Below are 26,818 nucleotides of genomic sequence, written 5' to 3' on the forward strand. Positions count from 1 at the left end.
AGGACCCAATGACTCAAGTATGAACAGTGTTTGGCCACACAGAGGGGTTCGCAGTGGGTGTACATCAGGGCACCCAAAGACAAGCAAGTTGCACAGTGAAGATGCTGACTGCCACCAAGTCCTAAAGCAGCAGGTTAGTCTCAGTGTGGACCCTTGTTCTTGTCCTCAGATTAAGGTCATGCGATTCTGGACCCTCTCTGTAGGCAAGATAATACTTGATAATACTATCTTCTAAGATAGACCCAGAACGTCTCCCACTTGATGAAGATTCCTCTCCTCAAGGGGCGGCAGCTACCTAAGCAGTGAAGCCAGAAACATTACTGGAGCTCCTTTACAGGGCCAACAGGGGCCTGTTATCCAGGCAGCGGGACACAAAATGGTCCTTCTGCAAGGCCTTTACCATTATTGGGCTTACTGTGATGGTGAACTATTTTGGGTATATAGAACATATTAAATGCGGAATACTGTACTGAAGATGATGCTTACTTACAGCAAACCAAAGCAATCACTGCTGCACATTCCAGACAATGATGTTCAAGAAGGCATTATGTCCACTGACACCACTCAGGTACTCTGCAGTGGGAGGATGACCTCCAGCAGGATTCATAATTAAGAACCTGAAGGAATGGATTTGCAGGATGTTACCAGTCATCTGCAGAACTAAGCAGTAGTTGGGAGTAGAACCTCTGGTCTCATTAAAAAGGAGGGATACTTTCTAGGACCCCCCTCTAAGAAATACAGACTAAGGTTGCCCCAAGAACTCAGTAGAAACAGCTTGGTCTCTAAACAGAACCCTTTCAGGAAGAGGACCTATCAGCTCTTAATGGTAGTTGTGTGAGCACAATGAGCAACCATCACTCCTCTAAGATGGCTTTCCAAGGTCTCCAGAGCTAGGGTGAACCTGCAAAACATTCCTCCAAATGAAGTTGCATTCCTTTGTGAGTTTGATGTAAATGCTATTGTTTTGGGTCATTCTCATTCCTTGCAGGTTAAGCTAGAAAAAAAATTCAAGGTCAAAACTACAAATACTTCTGAATCACAAGGAGGGTCTGCATGTCAGCATCAGCATCCAGGGTCTGTCAGGACCACCTCTGGTTAAAGTTGTTAGTGAAAAACAAATGACACAGCTTAATGGAGTCTCATTACATTTTACACACCAGCTACACAGCAAATAATCAGAGGGATAAGTGTTTGTCCACTGTTGTGTGGACTACTACAAACCCATTCATTATAACACCATTCAAAAACTAACAGAATGCATTTAACTTGTATACAGAGTAGCAATGTAAGGTTATGTACTCACCATAACGTTCCATGTATGTAGTCCATCTCGCCGAACATTATTACGTGATCGGCTCCGACTCGGCCGCTTAGAAAGCCTGAAAACTTCTGACTGGCTCGTGGCTAATAGGCATCCCATGATCTTGTTTGCTACTAGTCTATCAGGATAAGACAGGAAAAAGGACAAAGGTCCGGAAGAATAAACTGTAATAAAAGGCACCCTTGTGGCAAAAACCACTGTAGAAAAGGAAAAACTGTATCCAGATCTTCCAGGAAGGGGGCTGGTGGGTGGGTTCATAATAATGTTTGGCGAAATGGACTACATACATGGAACGTTATGGTGAGTACATAACTTCTTTATGTTATGTAGTACTATCTCACCTCCATTATTACGTGTGGGACAGCGTCCCTAGCATCTTGAATGGGTGGCTCACTGGAAGATAATCCTGAGTACCGTGGAACCAAACGAAGCTCTACCTCTGGAAGTTGAATCCAATTTATAATGGGAAATGAATGTATGAGAGGTAGTCCATGTTGCTGCTGCACATATATTATCAATAGTTGTCCTGGCTTGGAAAGCAGCAGAAGTAGAGAAGGACCTGGTGGAATGCGCTTTGACTTTAAAGGGTAATTCCTTTCCTTGAGAACTGTAAATAAAGGAAGTACAACTAGAGATCCAGTTCGAAAGTGTAACCTTGGAAACTGGCAAGCCCATTTTTGCCTCAGCAAAGGAAATAAACAGCTGTTCTGATTTTCTAAATTCTTTGGTCCGGTGGATATAGAAACATAGTTGCCTGTGCACATCCAATTGGTGGAATGTATACTCTGCTTTATTGGAGTAATTAGGGAAGAACACTGGCAATTCAATTGTTTGGTTTAAGTGAACGTGATAACAGACTTTAGGAATAAAGGAAGGGTTGGTCCGGAGAGAGACCCTATCTTTGTGAAAAATTAAATATGGAGGTTTAACAGACAGAGCCTGTAATTCAGAAACTCGCCTAGCTATTGCTACCAGAAAAAGAGTCTTCCAAGACAGAAATTTCAACTGATAACTATGGGATGGTTCAAAGGGTGGCAGAGTAAGTCTAGACAGAACTAGATTCAGGTCCCAAGGAGGAATGGGGTCTTGCACAGGAGGTCTTAACATCATGGAACCCTTAAGAAAGGATTTGCACAGTTTGTGAGACATAAGACTGGAATAATTAATCCCCACATGAAAATTAAATATTGCTGCTAGTTGAACTCGGAGTCTAGCAGCCGCTGAACCTTGGTGAAAGAGTTCTGGAAGAAACTGTAGAACAATAGTAATGTGAACTGTAAATGGATCAACTTCTCTTATTGTGTACCCATATGGAAAATCTCTTCCATTTACTATGATACAATTTTCTGGTCGAAGGCTTGTGAGAAGAGGTAATAATATGAGTTACAGCTGGAGACAAATCATGAAGCCTGACTAGTGACGGAACTGGAGCAGCCATGCTGTCAGTTTGAGAGTGTGGAGACTGGGGTGAAGAGAACCTGACATGTGTGTCAGGAGGTCTGGCACTGGGTCCAGAGTCCATGGGCAGTCCAGCAGGTGAGGCCTGAGAAAAGGAAACCAAATCTGATGAGGCCAATAAGGAGTGATGAGGATCATCTTGCTTCCCAACAGCATTGCTTTCTGTATGACCTTAGGGATGAGTGGATAAGGAAGAAAAGCATAAAGGAGTCCAGGGGGCCAATCGTGGACTAGTGCATCTCTTGGAGACTCTCCCGGAGGGGGGATGAGAGACAAAAAGGTGCTGCATTTGGTGTTGATGGGACTGGCAAAGAGGTCCCAGCAGGGTTGTCCCCACTTGTGGAAGATCATACTGGCTATTTTCTGGTTCAAGGACCATTCGTGGGGTAAGAATATTGCCCTGCTTAGCTTGTCCGCTATCACGTTGGAAGTCCCCGGGATGTGCGTTGCAAGAAGAAAGCGTTGGGAAGAAGTCGCCCAATTCCAAACTCGCATGGCCTCTCGACATAAGGGGTATGATCTGGTCCCCCCTTGTTTGTTTAGATACCAGACAACCGACATGTTGTCGGTCTGGATAGCTATCATCCCTACAGGGAGAAAGTCGTGAAGTGCTTGCAATGCTAGAAGCACCGCTCTCATCTCTAGGACACTGATATGCAGATGGGCCTCCTGCTCTTGCCATGTGCCTTGGACAGTCCTGCCAAGATAATGCCCCCCAGCCTATCTGAGAGGCATCCGTGGTCACAGTTGCAACGGGTTGGTGTGGTACAAAGGGAGTCCCTGTGGTAAAATGACCTGATTGAATCCACCAGCATAGGTCCTTTTTGCAAGAGTCTGTAATCAGGATCTGATGATATATAGGCAACTGCTGAAATGACCACTGGGATGACAGGCGCCACTGGAGTATTCAGATATGTAGTCTTGCTAAAGGTACCAAGGTTATGGTTGATGCCATAGTTGCGAGAAGCTGCAACACCACCTTCGCTTTCACTCTTCGAAGGGGAAGTATCCTGTAAATTTGTTGCACAAGATTTGGTATTCTGTCTGTAGGTAGTCTGGCTGTCATATTGACCGTGTCTATGTTTGCTCCTATAAAAGTTATAGACTGAGTGGGCAAAATAGAGGATTTTTCCCAGTTTATCGAGATTCCCAATTGGGAACAGAGTTTGACTGTGGAATCTCTCGAATGAATTAGGCGATGCCTGGTGGTGGCGGTCAGGAGCCAATCATCCAGGTATGGAAAGACTTGGATTCCCTGACGCCACAAATGAGCTGTGACTACTGCCATGCACTTGGTGAACACCCGAGGGGCTGTGGTGAGACCAAAGGGCAGCACCCGAAATTGGTAATGATTGGCTCCCAGCCGGAAGCGTAGGTAGCTCCTTGATGCTTTGTCCATCATTTTGTGGCAGTAGGCATCCTGGAGATCTATTGAGCACATCCAGCTGTCTCTCCCCAACAAAGGGAGTATGGATTGTAGGGTGACCATTCGAAACTTGGACTTATTTACATGCTCGTTTAACCTGCTGAGGTCTAGGATGGGTCTCCAGTCCCCTGTTCTTTTTGGAACTAAAAAGAACCTGGAGTATGTTCCGAATCCTGTCTGGTCTGCTGGGACCTTTTGGATGACTCTTTTTAATAGCAGCTTTTCTATCTCTACAGCCGCTTGATACCTGTGATTGGATGGTACATCTGGGATCCTTTTGGGAGGGTGTGGTGGAAGGGAAAAGGGTATAGAGTAAACTCTGGTGATAATGTCTTGTACCCACTTGTCTTGAGTGAGATTTAGCCAGACTTCTGGGTACAAGGACAGGCGACCCCCGACTGGCTCCAGAGACGCACAGTCGGGTTCCACATCAGGAACGCTGATAGGGATGGTCACAAAAGGAATCATGACTTCCCTGATTTTGTGGGCCTCCCCTGCCTCTAGGGCGACGTATACCATTATTTCCTCCTCCCCTGCCTTTGAAGGAGGAATCACCTTGTGTGTCCTGGAAAGGTCTCTGTGATTTCTTGAACCACATTTTGCCGCTCTTCTGACCTTTAGGGTAAGGTCTAGAAGGAACGGTAAAATGGATTCCCACGGCAGAGAGTCTTTCCTTCCTGCTCACACCTGGTGAGGGTATCTTTCACCTTGGGTCCAAAAAGAGAGGATCCTTCCACGGGAGCATGGGTGAATGTAGACTTGAAAGGCTCAGCAAAGTTGCATAGACGCATCCAGGAATGTCTCCTTAATGAGACTCCTGAACCCGCTGCCCTACTCGCACCATCAGCTGCATATGAGATCAGCCACATGGAGGAGTTAACAATAGATGTGAGGGTAGCCAACTGAGCAGACACTGTAGATGGGACTGCTTCAGTAGAGGTACCCTGAAGAGTATCTCCTAACTCCTTTAGGAGATTTCTCTGAAGTCTCATAAAATGTGATCGATAGTCCAGCGATCGGAGTGTAAAAGCCGCTGAAGAGAAGATACGCTTCCCGTACCTATCCATCGTTCGGGATTCCTTATTAGGTGGATGGATAGAAGAAGAAGTCTCTGCTAGCTCCTACTTAGTGGCCGCCGCTGCCACCACCATGGCATCAACAGGTAAACCCCTTGGATAAAAACTCTTTGTCTTTAGGGATGGACAGAAATTTATTTGGCCTCCTGGGGACCGGTTCCACGGCATCAGGAGTCTGCCATGCTTTCTGACTCACAAGATCCAGTAATTCATCAAATGGAGGAGACACCCATGAAGCTGAGGGTTGAGACCCAAAAGCCTTCAGGTACATTGACTCCTCATCGGAAGGGGAAACGGTGGGCAAGCCGCCTCTCTGCCGGAGGATCTCAAAAATGTCTGCAAAGGAGACATCTTCAGAGGATGACTTAGGGGACCCCTCCGACTCATCGAGGTCAGTGTCAGATGTGACAGACTCATCAGGGGAGTCTACATGCTTCCTCTTACATGATCTCTTCTGAGGGGGCTCCTCAGCGGGGTCTTCTGGGGAGGTCTCGGAAGATCAGGGACCCCCAAATAGGGGTCATGAGGCTGTGAGTCTCTACCATCCCGGGGGAGAGAGGATGCTGAGACCGTAGTCGGCGCTTGAGGGAGTATAGCATCAGTACTCCTACGTGGTACGGATGAATTATCCAACATGCTCCTCATCTTCACAAAGACTGATTCCTCTGGCTCCAAACGACGGCCCGGCTCCAAGGAGAGCATAGGTGCCGATGGCTCTAATGGAATCTGCTCCAAGAATGATGTAGGGTCCGAGCTCACTCAGGCCGATGCACCAAGAGGAAGACTTGGCACCGAAGAGGTTCGGTTCCAAGTGTCCCCCTTTAGTCTGACTGAAGAGGTTCGGACCCTAGACACTTCAGATGGTGCCGACAGTGTCAGAGTGGAGCTCGGCTCCGAGACAACCACCCGGGGTGCTGGAGCCAAGGACACCACTATAGTCGGTACCAACAGCATCGGCTCCAAAGACCCAATCTGGGTTGGAGGAAATAAAACAGCAGGGTCGGTAACAGGAGTCGGCTCCGAGACAGAAATGGTCAGAGCCGATAAAAATTTTGGCAAGGCCGACGACTTAAGGAGTCTGAGCACCACTCTCTCAATGTCTTCTTCAGGTCAGTGTTGGAGAATTCGCTCTCTGCAATATAGAACAATATATAAAGTAGGGGAGACCGGTGGAATGTCTGTAGACCGGCTCCGAAGAGGACTGCTAGTGATCGGCACAGTAGCACTTGGTGCCGATACTGCAATGTCCGTGTCCAGAATCTCGATTGGCTCAGAGGACAGTGGAGCCGAAGAGACAGAGGCCATCTCTGATTTAGGTAATTTCTGTGGAGGTTCAGAGACAGAAGTTGAGGCTGGAGAAGGCCTTTTTGAGGTCTTACGCTTATCTTTACTAGAAGAATGCGACCTAGCAGCGGAGGACGAACTGTCTAGTTCTTCCTCGAAGGAAGGTTTTAACAAGCCTTTTAGAATCAGCTTATTCTTCCGTTCCTGGAACACTTTAGGACTAAAGGAATGGCAAAAGAGACAAGTCTCTTGAAGATGTATGGCACCTAAGCAGCACACAGATGCTATGTCCATCAGTGATGGACATTTTTTGAGAGTATTTAATACACTTTTTAAATCCTGACTGTTTATGCTCTTTATGTTCTTTAGACATAATGGCAGTCTCAATATACGTGATTGAAGACACAACCAACACACTCACTCAACAAGGGAGGGAACTAGATCTTCTAACTTAAACAGATCTAGCCCTAATTCTCACAACAAACAACAAAGGGAAGTTTTTACTAGGTTCTCTAACTTAAACGAACCTAGTGTAAAGGAAAAGGGAACAGACTAGTACCTCTGAGTAAAACGGTTTAGTCTAAAAGCACACACTCACGGGAAACACACACAAAAGGCCAACAGGCCCAAGAATTTTATAGCAGAAATAAGTCAAATCCAGTAAAAAGTCAAGTCCGGTTAATATGACACAAATCGGTATCACAATAAGGCTATCAGCAATAAGAAAAGCACTTCACACGAAGCTAAAAATTTCTAACAATAAAGAACTAAATCACTTAGCCACGGCCAACCAAAAAAAGCTTCCAACTGAAAACGCAGCACACGAGATCTGGGGAATGTGCGCATGCATCATGGGATACATTATTAGCCATGAGCCAATCAGAAGTTTTCAGGCTTTCTAAGTGGCCGAGTCGGAGCTGAGGATGGGCTCTGAACCACATGTAATAATGGAGGCGAGACAGGGCTACATAACATCATGGGTTATTATGAGGTGTGTGGTCACATACCTTTACCTGTTGCTCTGAATTTTAAAACAGGCTGAGGATACCTTATTCATATTTTAATTCATCTACTGAAAAATATTACTGTTAGCGTTAGGAAAAAAAAATTCTGAACTATCAGACGTTTACACCAAAAATATATAACTATTTTGCATATAAAGTGAACATTTCTGTCAGTCAGGTCTCTGGGAGCTCTCTCTGGCTACAAAAAGGTTTTCATAGGGAATTCACAGCTCAGTATAGCCAACCAGAAGGAAACTGAAAACTGACTTTCCACAGACTCAAATTTCTGAATATTAGCTGGCTGATTCCTGCTAGCGGGGTCCCCTTTGTTTCAGAATTACGGATGTGTAAGAGCCAATATCCTTAAAGCTGTATCATCCCATGTGCTAAAAATCATAGAGAACTACAATAAAAACAAGCGCACTGTAAAGAAATGGTCCAGGCTGCTGAAGTCCTATTGCCACCTTGGAAGTGTTTCTGCAGGGATGTGCCATGATGGAAAGAGATCCACCAGTAGTTAAATGTCAAAACAGTAAACACCCAAAACACTTCTGTCCGATGCAGGTGGACTTCCTCAGATCTAAATAAAGGTTACCAATACCATAAGTAGTAAAGACTAAAAATTATGGAAGTGAAAAGTGGATATAAACATTAAAAAAATCAATAATGAAGCATCAGACTTGGGATTCATCTCCAAAACTAAAGCAGGGGGATTTGAATGTCTTTTGCTTGCAAGCCCAGTTAGTGTTAGCAGAACGGAACAGAAGGGAATCCTAATGCCTACTGAGATGGAGGAAAACAACGTGAAACCATAGCTGCCAGACCTTGCCTAGATTCCTGGTGGGAGGTCTAAAACCGGTTGTCTCATCAGCTGAGACTATATGTGCGCCTTGTGAATGGAGGGGAAAAAACAACCTACCAATCAGGAAAGGAAGAAACTATCCTCAGTCCAGAATAAATGGTATACTGGGGTGCAGTGTAATAAACAAGCCAACCATCCCTTGATTCGCCTTCCAAGACATAACTTACTTAAAATCTCAGGGATGTATTTTAGTTGCCTGATGTCAACTCACCTTTCACTGCAAGAAACAGCAATCAGGAGGATGACTGCCCATTGTTACTGAAAGCTGTAGTGCTTTGCTGTAGGAAGGAGGAATAAGAGCCACCTGGGAGGACAGCATTACCACTAACACTGAACAATAATAAGCAACAATTATAAATTAACAAAAAAAAAAGCAGAAACATATTCAAATCAAAAATGATATACCACCCACATATGAGATGCTAAAGCACACCCTGGACTCAAAGGACAAAAAGGTCAAAACCACAAGAGAGAGGAAGATCCCCTAGCACTTGAGAACAAACAAATGGAGGAAATGAACTTTACAGAATGGGTTTGATCTGTGACAGGTTTCCATCCACGTTCTTTAATGGAAACCACATTAAAAAGCTTTAGCATGTGAGCTCTTGGGATTAAAAAAAAAAAAAAACTTAGCTAGCATGAGTTTTTACAATTCATAATATCTTCCACAGGACTCATAGCTCTGCATGAAATATAATCAGAAGGATCAGTTTCTGAAGAAACACCAACCCTCCATCACAAAAAGCTAACTATGAAAATATGCTCAAAAGGCGAAAAGACAGGAAGCAAAAAAAAAAAAAACAGATTTAAATATTTGTTGACCGGGATTGAGCTTTTACTCTTTCAGTGGAAGCCCGGGGAAAAAAAATAAAATATTCTCTCCTTAAACCTTAGGTTGCCTAGTCAAACTGAATGCAGTTATAGTTAGGAGGCATAAATGTAGAAATCAAGCAAAAAACTAGACAGAGTAAATATAATGTTGTTGTTGTTGCGTCTTTCGGCTTTTCCCGGTTAGGGGTCGCCACAGCAGAACTCTGGTCCGCTAATGATTGGCAGTTGATTTTTACGTACCGAGTTGCCAGCTCTGACGCACAGCCTTCAACGAAGGTACGCCCATTAACTCATGTCTCCACGCCGAAGACGCTCTAGCTGAGAATCGAACCGTACAGCGTCTTAATGTAAGGCGACAATGCTACCGCAGCACCACCACCGCAGAGTAAATATAATACTCGAGTCAAAAAAAGTTCCAGAATGATTGTCAAACCCAAGTGTAGAAAATAAAAGATTCTGAATTACAGCTTGGGAAGGAGGGAAGAAGTCTACAAAAAAAACTCTCGTTTTGTTGTCTCTTTCGGCTTTTCCCAGTTAGGGGTCGCCACAGCGGAACTCCGGTCCGCTAAATGATTGGTAGTTGATTTTTACGTGCAGAGTTACCAGCCCTGACTCACAACCTTCAACGAAGGTACGCCCATTCATGCACGTCTCAACGCAGAAGACGCTGTAGCTGAGAACTGAACCGGACAGCGTCTTACTGTGAGGCGACAACGCTACAGCAGCACCACCACCACGGGTAAAACTTCTCTACTTAATAAAAATCTAATGTACAAAACAGGAGATGTATAAACACCTAACATAAACAAAAAGTGGTGTTGCAAACATATGCCAATAAACAGTAACTGGAAAAAAAAAATGCAAATAAAAAATAAAGGAAAAAAAATTCTACATGCCCACACAAACACGGAAAACACCTAGCAAGAACACCAGAGGAAAAAAAAAAAACATGCCCCAGGGTTAATGTGGAAAGAGCCTGCAGTGCGTGTTCCAAAATCTCTGATAACTTGGGTATCTCAATTTCATAATACATTTGATGGATGTATACTTATTCAAACATAGTTTGCGGCGTGCATTCAGTCTAATCTGCCACTTGAGTTCCTTTCATTCCAAGTGCAGAGCCTGCCTCTTCTACTGAAGACAATTATCAAGCCCTGGGAGGCCTGTCCAAAGATCTTCTCCCAGATGTGGACAAACAGTATGGCCTGCTTAAGATCATCCTTAAAGGAGGCAACCCCAGTCAAATCATCCTATGAAACACATACCATCACATGCTACCCTAATCATAGCATCAACACAATCAAAACTGGTCACATAAAAACTCACTAAAGAAGCAATCACAGAGGTCGTAACTAGCTCTTCGGTTACCCCTGAATAACTTTTACAGCATCTGATCTACTGAGGGGGAAAACAAAATCTGAAAGGAGATGCAAAGAGTTGAGATATCTGAGCTTTCACATAGCAGAGGAAAACATAGTCTTCACCGACTAGTCCAACATCATTGATTCCTTATCAGACTGTTAGGTGGTAAATGCAGTTGTCACAATAACCTGTGCTGGACAGTAGAAATCACATGGGAGTCCAGTATTCATTTTCTGACAGGTTCTTGCATGACTCAGTAGAGATATTTCAAAGTGTTTGCACTTTCTTGGGTACAAAAAGACCAGTATAAATATGCCACAGGGATGAAACAATATCATTCCTGGCCATGGACTGCAAATGGTGGGATGACCTAAGGATCCTCCTCCTTCTATAAATATGAAGATATATCTAGGGGAATGGCAGGCCATTCCAGAGGACTTCATTAGTCTCACGGTCTCCCCAAAACAGAAAACACTGGGTAAGGGGTTGTGCAAGAACTCAATGCCCTTACCAGTCCCTGAAATGGGGTTTTCTTGGCTCTGTCAGTCCACTTTCCAGAACACATGGGATGGAGGAACCCCTTCTCACACCTCTTCTCTAGGGTGAGCATGTTTGTGTTCACAGACTCATGTGAGTGATAAGCAAACACCAGAGATCAGGCAGTGTATTAGGGGAAGTGTCTGCAGAATGCAACACTGGGACTGGACTGGACTTTGCAGAGCTTTGGGAATAGATCAGTTCATGCTGCATGAGGGTGCACTCTCACACCCATGAGGACAAATTTTACCAGCCATCAAACATAAGTCTAAAATCCAATGCAAATAAGCATTCTGCAATGTCTGCTGACATGAGAGGACCAAGTGGACCCTCCAAAACTGGACAATTAAGCTCTGCTTGGAGATGGAGGGGAGAAATGTTTTTTTCCTCAATGCCATAACTGAGATCTCAGTGGAAAACTCCAGGGACTGCTCCATAGATGCAGATTTTTTGTACTTCAGATTGGAGATTGGACATAAGCTCAGTCTGTCACTAGCCAATGAGGATAGTCTTGTATCTAATAAAGGTACTGCTGATGTCTGCACTCCATAACTTTCACCTTCAGGCAGTGCTACAGCACCAGTCTGGGATCATACAATGTACCCTCCTGCTGATCCTAATACTGAGAAGTCTTGACAGCAGCCATCATATAAGACACACATGGCTTCAGCTTTTCCTATCTGTATCTTCTGGTGGTCAGATTAAACTGCATAACCTTAATGCAGAGCTTGACATTACACCTCTACCCTACACAATAAAGCCAGTGCTGGCACAGGTCTTGGCTTGTCATCCAGCAGGCTCTTGAATTTCTTATGCATTAAATAAAATATAGACACGTTTCCACAATGAACATAAGACTTGAAATCTGAACTGTATGAATGGTTTAAAAGAACTGAGGGGATTAGTGGATGTAATTATGAAAAGGTCTTTTGGGACAAAGTTAAATTCACTTTTTTATTTAACAACTTGCTGTTTGAGTATTTGGTTTCAGAACATTTTAAAGTTTTGTCATTGTCCATTTACCTGCCAGCCACTTATTTTACTGTTTGGTGGATTAGAGGATGGGTATATTATTTTAACCCTATCCATGAAGTGGTTGGTGGGAAGTATGCACACACATACCTATACACATAAATGAAGGAGAAAAATTATGTGAGCTAGAGACTGTAGAAGAGAAAATCCCAGTGGTTAACTCACTGTAGAGATCTCCCAATATCAGATTCCCTTTTCCCCTCCCAAGAATTTTTTAGTAGCTAGTTCTTCTCCTGATATCAGTCTCCCATGCACCAATAATGCACTACTTCATCAGGACACACCTGAACATCTCTGCTTTGGTTAGAAGGAGATGCATTCAGCCACAGGATCCTGAATTCAAGATCATACCACATACAGAAGGTTAAAATCTTTAAGCAAAGATAAAGTAAAACAAGGTATATATAACACAACTTTGATTACCACAACTCAAACAGATCACAATTTGTAAAATGGCAAAATTAATCTTTCCCTTGCTACCTGCATCTGTAGGTGTCCCTCAAGGGTCCATTTTAGGACATCTTTTATTCACCATATTTACTAATGACCTACAATCTGACAGCAAAGTTGCTGATATCATTCAATATGCATATGATACTACTCTGTTCTGCTCTGCCTTTACTTTTTACAAACTCCAATGTCAAACACAAACTGCTTTTTCCACACTGAGTCTTGGCTAAATGATGTACAATTACTGCTTAACCTGCATAAAACTAAGCTAATGCTATTCACACAAACTGCACCCATATGCAGCTTCCTCTTTCAACATTAATTCAGTCAATAAAACTAAAATTGTAGTAGTATCACATGTTAAACTTTTGCAAGTCATTATTGGTAAGATTAAGTTTGACCAACATATTCAAGCCACTGTTAAAAAAAACATAAGCTAGGCTTCTTCTAATGATCAAAAACTTTTTAGACAAAGTAGAAAAACACTAGATAACAACTGCTTCCCTGTTACCAGCTGTCTTACATGCTTCATCCACATTTACAAACTTCAGTCATAACAGCTAAATAAACCGTACAATGTTATAATTAAGTTGTCCAACTTCCTGCTAATCTTCATTCTAAAACACGTCATTGTAAAGCCACAACAGCATTAAAAGTGGATGAAACTGTCTTTCTTACTCTCATCTACAAATCATACATCTATCATCCAAACAAAGGCCCATCCCATGCTAAACCTGATGCAAAAAATACTCACCTGGCAAAGCTCTTCACTCCAAGGACAATCTTCTACTTCTACCAACAATATCCCATAATGCTACTAGGAATCTATACTCCCACTATGTCACAAAGCTTTGGTACAAAATTCTGCTAGCAGTGCAGTTCACTGAAAATTCACAATTCAAATAACATCTACAGCCAGACCTGAAAAAAACCTGAAACTGCTACTGCTATCCAACAAATGGCTGATAACCTACCATAATCAAATTCACACCAACCAAATTAGTAAGTTTATTTTACATACCCACAATGGGCAAACACAGCCCTCACTTTGCAATACAACTCCACAATTACTCCACCTATTGTATGTACTTCTAATCTAGTTGCTACCAGAAACACTTGCCTTACTGTAGAATGAAATTCTGCTGTTACTCTTTTTTTATATTACCTTTTGTCAGTGTCATAACTTTGTTCAGTTTCACAACTTTTTCCATCACTAGCATTTGTACCTTTTATTGTTTCCTTGTATACTACAACTAATATATTTGTTTATAATGTGTTTAACTGTTTATGCCCTTTTATTATCTTTTTGAAATGATTTTACGATGTTATTGTTGGAGTTTCTGTTCTCTAGGTCTCTGCTGAAAAGTTTTTTTTTTTTTTTTTTTGCCTAGTTGAACTTTCTCTGTAAACAAATACATATAAATAAAAATTCATTTGTAACTTCTGCTGCAGGTAGTTGAAGGAAACTTTCCAAACACCGGAGGAAATTACAGAGGGCATTCTTCAAGATAAAATGATATACTGAGTACTCACATACCTGTGTGTCTTAATTTGATGGACCAACTGCCTGGGCATACTCAATAGACAGCATCCCAAACAGTACCCACAAACCCCCTAATGGCAACTGATGCACAAATCAGAGCTACCATCTTAAAGGGGATAAGAAATCAGAAGCCTGTAAGTACCAAAGTGCACAAGGAATCTCTGCTCTTGGGGATCCAGACTGTAGTGTTTCATACATGTATGCGACCAAGAATAAATGGCTGCAATGCAAATGCCCATGGACACATTCCTGAAACAAACACTAAAGACAACCAGTCACCATGGTGCAGTAATCATTGATCACATTTGCAACTGGCTAATTTTGACTAATACCAAAAAATGCAGTAGATGATCCATTTGGCAACAGCTACTTAAATGCAATACTTTCCTTACAATGGGGTAAAAGGGACAAACAACTTCCCGTTTTTTCTAAATGTATGCATTCTATAGAGGTGTGACTACAGCTGCACATCCTAGGAGTGAATGGCACATTCTTTACTGAATTTCACTCAGAGAAAGGAATGACAGGGATGAATGGATTCAGTAAATGTCAGTTTAAACACAGTTGAGTTTTGAGAGATACCCAGTCATTACAGAACATCACATACGGTTAGCAGAAAATCCGATCGTAATGTAATGGATACCAAAAATAACTGGCCCTAAGGGGAAACCTTCAAGTCTGGGGGAACTGGCCAGCTCAGAAAGTGGAAGGACAAGTGCATCATTCATGATTCAAGTAAAGTTGTTCTTCAAAGGAAACAGGAGATGTAGGACTCCCTACAAAAACTACTTTAAGCCAATTGTTCTGATTCAGAGAAGTGTCCTACATTATATGACATATACCAAGAAAAACAAGTTGGGCATCCCAGCCATGTTAAAACCAAGGTTCAGACTGAACAAATGCCTGAAATAATACAAAAAGACATGCAAGTTCACTCACCAGCTGAACAAGAAGGGTGGGAAAGTGATACTTCTCCATCTAAATGGTGAACTGCTTCCATTCTACTACAAACCTGTAACAAGTAGACATTTCCTTGCTACTTCCATCACAACCAAAATTTCCACCTGATGAGGCAGAGTGATCACTCTGCTTAGCAGTCAGTATTTGAATGTATGTGGCTGACTAGGCATAATGAAATAGAGTTCATCACTCAAGTTAAAACTGCTTTGTGATAGGCCAAAGACTGAAAGGCCTGAAACTACGTCTCCCTAAGCCACCCTGGTACAAAAATTATATACTTTAGTGTTACTGCCTTGAAATATGCAGCTGAATGACAAAAAAGAAAAGAGAAAGGCACGCTTGCATTTTTTTTTAAATCCACAGAATGTTTGTCCACTGCCTCCTCCCACTCCACCTTGTTGAACAGAGCATAACTTGAGAAGGACCACATCATCATGAGTTGCAAACAGATCAAACTCTGGCTGTTTGACAAGCTCTAGAAGAGGGCTTCTGTTTCATCTTTAATATGTCAGCAGTAGCACTTAGTTTTCATAGACTGTGGGCTTTCAACAGGAAAATACATTTGTCAGTGCCCCACTGCAAAACTCATATTACATCCAGGCACACAAGTTGTACCCATTGTTTGTTCAGAAAGAAAATGTGCAAGACTCCCCAGCATCTGCAAAGCTAGAAGTACTAACATCACTTCCAAAAACATGATGTGCAACTGCTTCTGAAAAGGTACTATATCCTCCCGGACCTGGGTCACCCTGAGGTAAGCTCTTCAGTCAACCAGTAACACATCCACTAAGGCAGTCTGTAATGGATATGGTGGTACAAACACTACCTCCAAGTAGGTAGAACAAGCTCACCAGGAAACAGCAGCAGCAAAGATGCAAAAGAAGAACCATATTCAAAAAGGAAGGAAATATTTAGCCAATGATAATGCACCATCCAGTGTAATGCTCTAATGTAGATGTGCCACAGCAGTATGGTGAAAACCAAAGACACCATAACACTCAGCAAATGCAAAGTGAGATAGTTAGAAAAAGGTAGGAGTAGATTACATAGAAAAAAATGGAAATTGTGGGAACAATCCATGCAAAAAAAAATGCTTTGGAAGAGGAATGAGGTTTAAGAGAAGGCAGAAATTGAACAACTTGTTTAATGTTGGATTGATTATATTGTATAGAACAATATATGTGATACATAACGCTTGTAAATATGAGCTACTTAATATGGTTGATTCATGTTATATAAATGTAAGTTTGCCCATCTCACAAGTGATAATTCAATAAATGTGTTTAAAAAAATATCCAGGAAATGCTGATGCAAGTGGACTGTAATATGGGCCCTCTCCAGAGTAAGCAAGAAATATTTGATGGTGTCCAGATCTGCCCCAGTACACACAAAACTATGCAAAGGAGCAGTATCAACCAGTTTCATAGATATGGGAATAATAGAAGGCCTTTCTGCTGCTACACTCCAATAACAATTCTGGTTTAAACTTTGGCGACAGAAGAAAAAGCTAGAAGTCATCACTCTTTGCATAGTTTCATAGATGGTCAATAAGCATGCAGTTCAAATGACCGCTGAAGAGCATAGCCCAAATTCCTCAGAGCACTGGCTAGTCAGACTCTCACAACTAGGCAAACTGAAGCTGAAGAAATCAGATGCTGGAATACAGGAAGCAGCTCAGTAACCGCTCATACTTTCTTCTTTTGTGCTGCCAGACTTCAATATATATTCTTCTTGCACTAGGCAGGAAATGAAGGTGGATCATCTACTTGGAAAGCAGCTATGCTCATCACTTCACTATCAATGCTATTTTAAAGCATAAACAGAGGCCATGAGATTTGAATTCATGACCCCTGGTTTAGTAGACTAGTGCTCTAACCACTGTGCTACAAGGCCAGAAATTATACCACCTCAGATGGGGCTCAAACTCAGTCTCTGGCTTAGGAATGCCTCATTCATTAGGCCATTGGGGCTAACTTCAAGGTGAAGTCCAGAATCCTCTACTGTGGATTCCACACTAATTTGTGAGTAAGCATCCATAACGTCCAAATCACTAACCAAAAATCTTGAGGCAAGGATAATATCAGAAGCTATAGGTTAACTATGCTAAAACTTCATCTGCACAGTGTGATGACTGAAATCTCTAAAAGCCCAAAATGGGTCAAACCACCATCTCAATTAATTTTTCACAGCCAGAAGAGGTGAAAGCAAAATGAGTTTATTTGCTTAGTCAAAGCCAAATATTTTACTGTTCCCTTGAAAAATGGGATGGGAATCTGTATGTACAAATTTACTTACACCATCTGGTCAGCCAAAGAATGTACTCCCAGGCCTGCCAACTGTGGGGTATGACTATTTACATAATGTACAGAACTTTTCTGTCCTGGGTTTATGGCTACCCAGGTTGGGGAAACCACTGAACTAATCTGCCACAGGCAACCTTGACAGCTGCAGGTGTGTCTGGTAAGCAGGGCTAATATGTAAATCCAAATCCAGAGGTGGTCATGCAGTAAGCAACATTTTCCGATCCTTGTGTAGACACTACTGCCTACGTATACAAAGCAAAACAAGCTCGGTATTGGACTGAATTCGGTATCTGGTACAGAACGTAAATCTCAAACAAAACAACAAGATACCGAAACCCACAACCACAGGACAAAAAAAAAATGACTGCAGAGTAAGTGCAAGAAACCCCTACCGATCAACAAGGAGCACTGCAGGAGCAGAGTGAGGAAAGGGCATATACGAAAAATTCAGAGTGTTGAAGAACAGTGGTCTGGAATGAGAATGAGTAACAGATAAACAATCTGGTTATTTAATTTGTCTCTTATGTACTTACACCATCATAGATATCTTTACTTAGTAAAGGACTTTCGTTTCTGCCAGCAAGAAAGTCTGACATGGTTGATGTGTTAAAGGACCTTAAGATGTTTAGCAGGAATCTTTTACTTAAACTTAAATTTCCACAACTGCTGATGATATAAATAGGTTCATAGGGAGGTACTAGGCTATCTGCCCGAGGGCATTTATAAGTCTAGCCAGAGTGTGTTGGCTTTCTCCGCCTCATTGATTAACTGATCCTCTGTCAATCAGAGACAATGAAGCGATCCCAGGGGTGTATTTTCTGTTACCCATCCACTCGTCAAGGTTTCTCTTGAAGAGTCTTAGTGAGGGGCTCTGCCTAATGTAGTTTGGAATTTCGTTCCAAAGCATGGGGAGTCTCTGTTTAAAAAGCCTAGTGTGTATATACCAGATGGTCATCTAGTAGTTGATACATTTTTAACAGTGTGTGAAAAAGACATTAGGGAAGCCTTTAAGCTCAAGTGTCACTCTGCGTTTTATAAATTGAGCAATGCTGAGTTAGAAGCTTTAAATGAACTTAAAGGTATGTCTACTATTGAGATCCAACCTGCCGATAAAGAAAATGGGGGGGGTCATCACAATGTATAAGCTGTTTTATTATAAGTAGATGCTAAAACATTTAGGTGATACCTCTGGTTATTGAATGAGTTCTAAGAGTTTTGTCATTGGGGTTATGGAGAAGGTATCATTTTTATTTTTGATTTATTAATGACTGATTTAATTTCTGAAGATTTGTTTAGATATTTTAACATAGAACATTCCACTATTCCAATATTGTATGGTCTACCCAAAATACTTAAGGATATGGTCAACCCACCTATGAGACCTACAGTCCATTTACGTGGTGAAAACCCTGTGTCCTATTCTGGCCACTGTGAATAATTTGTTAAAGGACACAAAGTCTTTTTTGAGTTATACAACAATGTATCCAATATTACAGGTGATTATGTTTTTGTGACAATGGACATAGAGTCTCTTTTCACAGTTACTCCCAACACATGGGGTGTAGAGGATATTAGAGAGTTCCTGAATGGGAGACAAATCTTCCCCAATGATAAAGTGAACATGATTTGTATGCTTTTAGATGTTATTTTAGAGAATAATGTATTTATTTTTAAAAATGAGTTTTATCTTCAAAAGGTTGGCGTGGCTATGGGCATAGCTTGTGCCAACAGCTATGCCAACCTAGCTTTGGCACAATGGAAGGAGACATCAGTATTACATAATGAGTTTTCTGGGAACTCTAGGTTTGTTGATGACATGTTTTACTATGGAGTGGGCCTTCTGAATTACTTGGCACTTTTATGGAATAGTTACACACCACAACATCCTTTTTAAAGTTGGTCAAATTTCTAGGGATGAGCTCCAGTTCCTTGATGTCACAGTATGAAACACAGATTTAGGGTCTGTAAATACAAGCCTCTATAGGAAATAGACTAGAAAGAATGTCCTCTTACACAAGAACAGCATGCATCCTAGACATGTATTTAGGAATGTTGTGAGAGGGCAGGTTTTGAGGATCACGAGGCTGCATAATGATGATGCTCAGTTGGCAGTAGCCTTACAGATTGTTAGGCATGATTTTTGCTTAACTCTGAGAAGGAACTAGATGCACGTATTAAATAATCTTTGAAGGAAAGAGAATCTAAGGGTAGACCCTATTTTTCTGATTATAATATAGCTGTTAACAGTGTGAGTCACAGGGATAGAAATAACAGTATTAGGGTTCTCCTGATGCATTCGAGTGATATAAATATTTCTATGGCATTTTTAAGAACAACTGGAATATATTAGAGGCGTCAGATGAACTTATGGAGATTGTGGAAGACAGACCCTATTTTCCTTGTAGAAATGACATGTCATTGAAGAGACAACTTTGCTAAAGACCTTATAAGTGTACAACATCTATAATCTCACAGAGACATGGGACGTACCCTTGTAGAGGTTGTTCTGTCTGTAGTTTTATTCACGTAGGTTTTAGTTATCGACATCCGCATGCAGGTTTTTTGATTGAATGCATGTTTTACACTGACCGTAAAACTCGTAAGATAGTTTATTTTAGTTATTGTCAGGTATGCAATTTTTTTTTATATTGGGAAGAACCACTGCTCATTTAAGGAGCATACTTTGGAACATATTAGGTATATTAGAAAAGAGAAGGAGAGTAGTGCCTTGGCACGACATGTTAAGAATAATAGGTTCATAGGTTGGTACTAGGCTATCGGCCCTAGGGCCTATACAAGCTTAGCCAAACAATTCCCTGGATATTTCTTCCCACAATATTGATTTCCTGGACCCCTGTCTAGCAGTGCGACTGACGTAATCCCCGGGGTGAATCTCCTATCCCCCATCCAATTGTCAAGGTTCCTTTTGAAGACGGCCAAAGAGGCGCTCTGCTTGACATGTATGGGCAGTCTATTCCAGAGTATGGGGAGTCTCTGGGTCAGGAACCTATCCCTCTAGCATGTTTTGTTCATTGTGAGGACAAGGTTTAGATACCTGGAGCATGTGGCTCTGCGGGATTGGGATTTCTTTAAGTGGAGCATGTCCGACAGCTCAGCGTTTGACATGGCCTTGTATGTTAAGCAGAGATCGCCTCTGAGTAGACAACATGCCACAGAGTATAGCTGGAGTTTTTTTTTAGATGGTCAGCATAGGGCATCTGCTTTAGGCCTGTGATACTTTTAGTGAGGATTTCTGTGGCCTTTCCAGCTGTTGCAGATGTCTTGTGAGCTACATACCAAACGGGGCATTTTACTAATGGGTCTAATGAGGGATAAGTACAGTGGGACAATGACCGCCTTTTTTCTGGATGAAAAGCCTTTAGTGAGGAGGTGTGCCACATAGAAGGATTTCCTGACTGTGGCGATGTGGTTATTGAAGGTGAGACCACTGTCCACCTGTGTCCCCAAGTCTCTCATCACACTTTCAGTGTTTAGTGTACTGCCACCTATGTGTTAATTCATGGGTACATGCTTTTCCCAAAGGGGATAACTATACATTTCTTGGAATTAAGCTTGAGCCCATGGCTCTGGCATCAAGCATCTGTTTCTGTAAGGCCCTTTTGGAGAATACCCATATCATTTGGGGATTCAATAATGGCTCCCAGTTTGCAGTCATCTGAGAACTTTGTTACCTAGTGTCCCTTAGTGTTGGCCTGTAATTCAGAGAAGTAGATGTCAAACAAGAGCAGTCCCAGGACTGAACCCTGAGATGCTCCACTTGTCTTGGAGCTGGATTTGGAATCGGCTACTTTTACAGTCTAGGTTCTGTCAGCAAGCCAGTTGGCAACCCATCGAGTAACGTAGGGATTTATGCCCAGCTTAGTAAGTTTATCTATGATTCCAGAGTGGGGGGTGGTGTCGAAGGCCTTGGCAAGGTCCAGATAGGCTGTGTGGACCGCCTTACCCTCGTCCAGAGCTCTGGAGACAGATCAGTCAGGTTCAGGAGACAAGATCGGCCCTTCACGAACCAAAACTGGGTCGGGTCAAGTGCTTGAAGGTTCCAAAGCCTATGTTTATAAGTTCCATGATAATGCGTTCCATGCCCTTGTATATCAGGCGTGTCAGACTGATGGGACAGTAGTTCCCGGGATCCAAGGTGGATCTCCCCCTGTGGAGTGGGATAACTGTAGCTGTGCACCACTCAGTGGGCATGAAGCCTGAGATGAGGCTATGATTAAACATGACACTTAGGTGAGGTGCCAGTTCATTTTGTAGTTCATGTAGTACACAGCCTGGGATGTCATCTGGTCCCATGGATGCTGTTATTCTTAGCTTTGGAGAGTGCGGATTCTACCTGTGTGGCCAGAATTACCGGAATTTGGCAATCATTTGGTACTGAGATGGGCCCTTTAGGGGGTGGACAGGGGAGTGAAGTTGGCACTAAATCGATCTGTCAGGATATTGCCAATATCCTTGGGATCAGTATATTTAATGCAATTCAGTTGTAGCTCAAAGCAGATCTCAGCACTGCCATTTAGATTCTTGACATAGCTATAGAATGCCTTGTGGTTGTATTTGGAATCTTTGGCAATTTTATTTTCGTAACTAGCTTTGGAGGATTTTATGAGGGATCTCAGCTTCGTACTGAGGCTGGTAAGGGAGTTTTTTGCATCCTGGGATTTTCCTCTTTTCTACAACAGTTTCTTCCTTCTGTTGCATAGTTTGTTTATGGCAGGGGACCACCAGACTGGCTTCCTTTTTTTGGAGGAGAGAGTCTTGGTTCTATTTGGGATGGCACAATTCATGCACAAGTGGATGTGCTCGTACAGTGCCTTAGTGTAGGATTCAGCAGTCGAACTTTCAGCTCCCGTCTGCATGGGTGCCATGAAGTTTGTCACTTCTGACTTAAGTAGCAGGAAGTTGGCTTTGGAGAAGTTTTTTACGGAGGTTTCCTTACTTGGGGGGGGGGTGGGATGTGGATGTCAAGGGTGATTTGCTTATGGTCAGACCTGACCAGTGAGAGGGTGACCATTGGTGTAGTGCATCTATCTTCCATGCTGGTAATGACCAGGTCTAGGATACTGGAGCCCATGGTGGGACAATGGATTACTTGATCCAGGGCATTGGAATTTATGAATTCCAAGAACCGTTGGGAAAAGGTGTTGGTACCGAGTAGTTTTCCCAGTTAATGGCAGGGTAGTTGAAATCACCCAGTCTTGAGGTGTTTGGTTGCATTTTAATATTTTCCAGTATGTTTAGAAAGGTGTAGTGAGAATCTTGGGGCATGATTGGGGATCTGTAGCAAGCTACAATTTGGATTGCAGCGTTAGTTGCACCTAGAGAATTTCAGATGCAATGCATTGGGCAACTAGCCTGGAGGTGTGAATATCCTTGGTGAACATGGACACTCCTCCACCTTTAGTGTTTCGGTCTTGGTTTGTTAGCCAAAAAATCTGGTAAGAGTTGTAGCCTGGTATTGCAGGGGTGCTCTCTGGAGTCTTGAACCAGGTCTCAGTTACTGCACAGATATCGATGTTCTCCATTTTTAGGAGTGCCTCGAGAGAGTGCATTTTGAGGTTTAGACTTCTAGCAGTGAGTAGCATTACCCTCAAATTGTGCATGCCTGTATCTGTTACGGTGGTGGTTTTGTTCTTTGAACCTTGCCTAAAAAAGGCACTATGGGGTGGCAAGAGCTTTAGCCAGTAACCTGAATCTCAGGGGTGACAGGTGCAGACCATCTCTGGCAAAAACTAAATCCCAGGAGTGACAGGTGCATACCATCTCTGGCAAAGCATTGTGGTTTGTCGATCATATCGTCCCAGGCAGACAGATACTGGATCCTCTTTGAATGACACCAGTAGCTTAAGCCAATTGTTGAAGTCAATAATTTTGTCCTTATACTGTGGTATCATTCTGGATGAAGGCAGGATGCTACTCAGGGCTAGGATCATACCTGCCTGGGCCACATGATCCGAGAGCTCTTCCATGTCTCTTTTCATGTAGTCCAGGGAGGTATGTCTCAAGTCATTCACTCCAACATGGACAATGACAGTTGTATTTGTATTTGTTGTGGAGTGACTTGCGTGCATGCATTATGTGGCGGATCCTGGCACCTGACAGGCAGCAGACTGTAATTTTCTCCTTGCTCAGCCTGGTGACTGGGACATCAGTGTGCCTGACTATAGAGTCACCTATGACTAAAGTGTTGGGTACGTTGTCTTGCCTTAGGGGCTGTTGTTGGGTGGCACACTGGTGTTGTGAGCTATGTGTCACTTTGGTTGTGAATGGTGTTTGCGTTTCAGCTTCGGAGGTCCTTGTTGTTTGGGCAGGTTAATGTTAAGGGCCACCGCATATGTGGGTTTAGTGTTGCTATGTGTGGGTGTTGATAGTGTGGATTTTGAAGGGCTATGTGTTGCTTGAGGTGTAGTGCAGGTGTTAACCTTCTCCTCTTGACTGCCTAGCAGAAACTTGGCTGGAGAGAGCTTTGCTTCCAGTTTGGCTATGTAAGTGCATCTCTCACAGGTTGTAGTGTTGGGTGGTAGGAGGAGAGGGTTGTTTGTGTACATGAGGCAGTTGCTGCATTGCCCAGTATGCCCAGATTCACCAGGTGGACAGGAGAAATCACTGGAAGCTGACCCATGGACATGCCTGTTTAGGGTTTTTTTTTTTTTTTTGTAACGTACAAGAGCTGTTTTCCCTTACCTTTGCAAGGTACTTTGCAATTATAGGAGGTTTAGTGCCTATGATTAATTTCTCCTCATTAACAAGGAGAGTTGAGTGCTTGTATCAGTTTAAGGTTTCCTAGTGCTTTCCAGCAGGTTCTAGAGCAAGTGCTATTCACAGGGGTCCAGATTTTAGTGCTACTACTGAGAAACCAACTAGTTCTAAGGGAAAATTTGAAGAGCAGACTTTCTGGCACCTGGAATAGTTTAACCGTTGCCCTGGGGTGCTGCACGATGCGAAAATGCACAAACACACGCGTTTTTAAGCCACAAAGTTGAAAGGGACAGAAATCAGCCCAAAATGGCTAATAAAATTACAATTTCAGAGCTGGAAACCACTCCTTTAGTGTTGGATAGTCAGTACAATGCTCACCACTCACAATAGTAAGCAGGACTTCCCTCTACCACAGCAAGGTCTGGATAGCTCTGAACACAGAAAATAAAGTCCTGAAACCAGCAAAGCCTGGGATCTGGACTATACTAGCTAGGAAAGGCAGGAAACAAGCAAATAAGATAGTATTTTTTTTTTTGGTTAAAACAGGCTAAACAATGCAATAATACAGTAAATAAACACAGAAAAAGGTTCACAGCATACATTTAGTTTTTTTTGTACTAGAAGTTATAACAGAGAACATCAGAGGTGGTGATTTAAAGAATAGGACCAAATTGGCTGAACAAAACAGGATTATTCAACTTAAACTGACAAACCACCAGGTAATAAATGATGCTGTTACACTGAAACCTTGCTTCGTGCACATACATTAAAACATTACTTTATAGATCTGCAATTTATTATTTTTATACATACTATTGTTTTTTCTGAGTTCTATACATGCTTTTTGCATTTTTATCCATTTCTTAGATTGTTTGGGGTATTTCTTAATTAGATGGATGATTTTATTGGATATTACAAGTTGCCTTAAGCTGATTGGCTAAAGGAATGTATTTGGTTAATTGATTTTTGAATGTAGCAGTCTGATGAAGTGATTTTTATTGTGAAAGTGCTTGCTCTGCAATAAATTTTTTGTCCTGAGGCTGTGGGTTTCAGTATCTTGCTGTTTTCTTTAGGACTACTGCCTACTTTCAAGTTTCTTTCTCCTGAGTACTTGGGATGACTTGCTGAAGTAGAAAAGAAGGGAAAAAGTGATATACATACCCTTGCAGCAAACAATGCATTGCCTCTCTTTTTGAAGAGCCATGTTGTCTTGCATGGACTCTGAGGAAGACCTCTCCCTCAATGGGCCATCTAAGACAGCTTATTACAGTTCATTACGAAAGGATGAAGGCCAAGACCAAACCAGCTGATGCTAACAAACACCAGCAGCAGCAGTCCATGCCACAGTATCAATGCATCAAAGCTGTGATAAACATTGCAAAGTCAATTGCAGAAGCTATGGATAGAAGCTTCTGCTCTGACTCTTCCTCTAAGACGAGCAGTTCTGACAAGATGGACAAAGCCAGAGCTACAGGAAAGAGAACTGGAAATGGAACAAGACAGGCAAACACTACAGGGCATGTAAACCCAAAGCTGCAGAAGAGCACTGTTTTTTTTTTTGTCAAACTTAGCATTGAAATCTGTCCGACAGAAGTACATCTAAATGCCAACAGATATGACCTTATTCTGAGCTGAGAAAACTGTTTATAATTTGTCTTTACGATTCTTGGAAAAAAGACCAGCCCACATGACCTAGATTCTGTGTAGGCTGCATGCCTTCATAGCTGCAGAAGGGTCAGAGTTCTTCCAAGCTGCAAAAATAGCTCAAATGGAAGACTGCCCCAAAGTTTCTCCTCCTACTTCCCCTGTGAGATATGCAATCTATTCTGGGGCACAGAAGTAAGACAGAGCAGGAGGTTTAAAGCACAACTCCCCCAAAGAAAAGGTCATCAGGAGAACTAATTGATGAAAAGGAGTCATTATCAAACCTCAGCCCTTCAAACTCTTCAGCAACTGAGAACTCACCTGGACAGCCTCCAATGGCTATTCTGCAAAGATTTACATCCATGGTCATCCCACATGTGATGCCGCATCAGTACTGCTGACCAGTAAGTAAACAGTGTGTAGTCAGTCAATACCCCAAAGGTAACATACAAATTACAGAAGCACAATGCAGAGGTGGAGTGAGGGAAAGATCCGGGAAAGTTTTCCAGATGCAGTTTTCTACAGGTCATGATGAATTTACAGGTGTACTTTGTGACTAACCATAAATTCAGTAAACAGCACATTTCTCCAAACACAAGATTCTAAACGCCAATATCCCAAAAGCTCTGTCTACTTATTGCTGATGCAGATTTACTCAATGAAGGTCAATCACATCTTGAAAGCAGTGATAGCAATGTCACAAGAAAAGCAGGAAAAATAAGGATGGGTTTAAATTTTGACCTTATAATGAGAGAAAGACGACTATTTTAAAAGTAACTCACATCTACTTAAGCAAAGCAGGCAAAAGAAGAAGAAAAAACAATATATTTAAAGGACAGTGCAAGATGAGTCTTAACACAGAAGTTGGGAAAAGTTTTTATACACTTACACCTGTGACTGGTGATGTAAATGATGCAGTTTTCTACACCCCTAAATGCAATCAGAGGCCAGAAGGTAACAAAATTAAAAAATAAAACTGAATTCCCCTCCACATTCACCAGAAGAAAT

The 26,818-nt window shown here is 42.2% G+C and overlaps 1 protein-coding gene across 1 annotated transcript in view; it reads right to left on the bottom strand.

Moving 5' to 3' along the window:
• ORC3 (origin recognition complex subunit 3) overlaps positions 1-26,818 on the bottom strand; it is a 1,128,136-nt gene that overhangs the window by 424,431 nt on the left and 676,887 nt on the right. The gene's annotated exons all lie outside the window — the stretch shown is intronic.

This window comes from Protopterus annectens, chromosome 1.part0 (assembly GCF_019279795.1).
Source record: "Protopterus annectens isolate FY-2018-M chromosome 1.part0, PAN1.0, whole genome shotgun sequence".
Taxonomy (NCBI): domain Eukaryota; kingdom Metazoa; phylum Chordata; order Ceratodontiformes; family Protopteridae; genus Protopterus; species Protopterus annectens.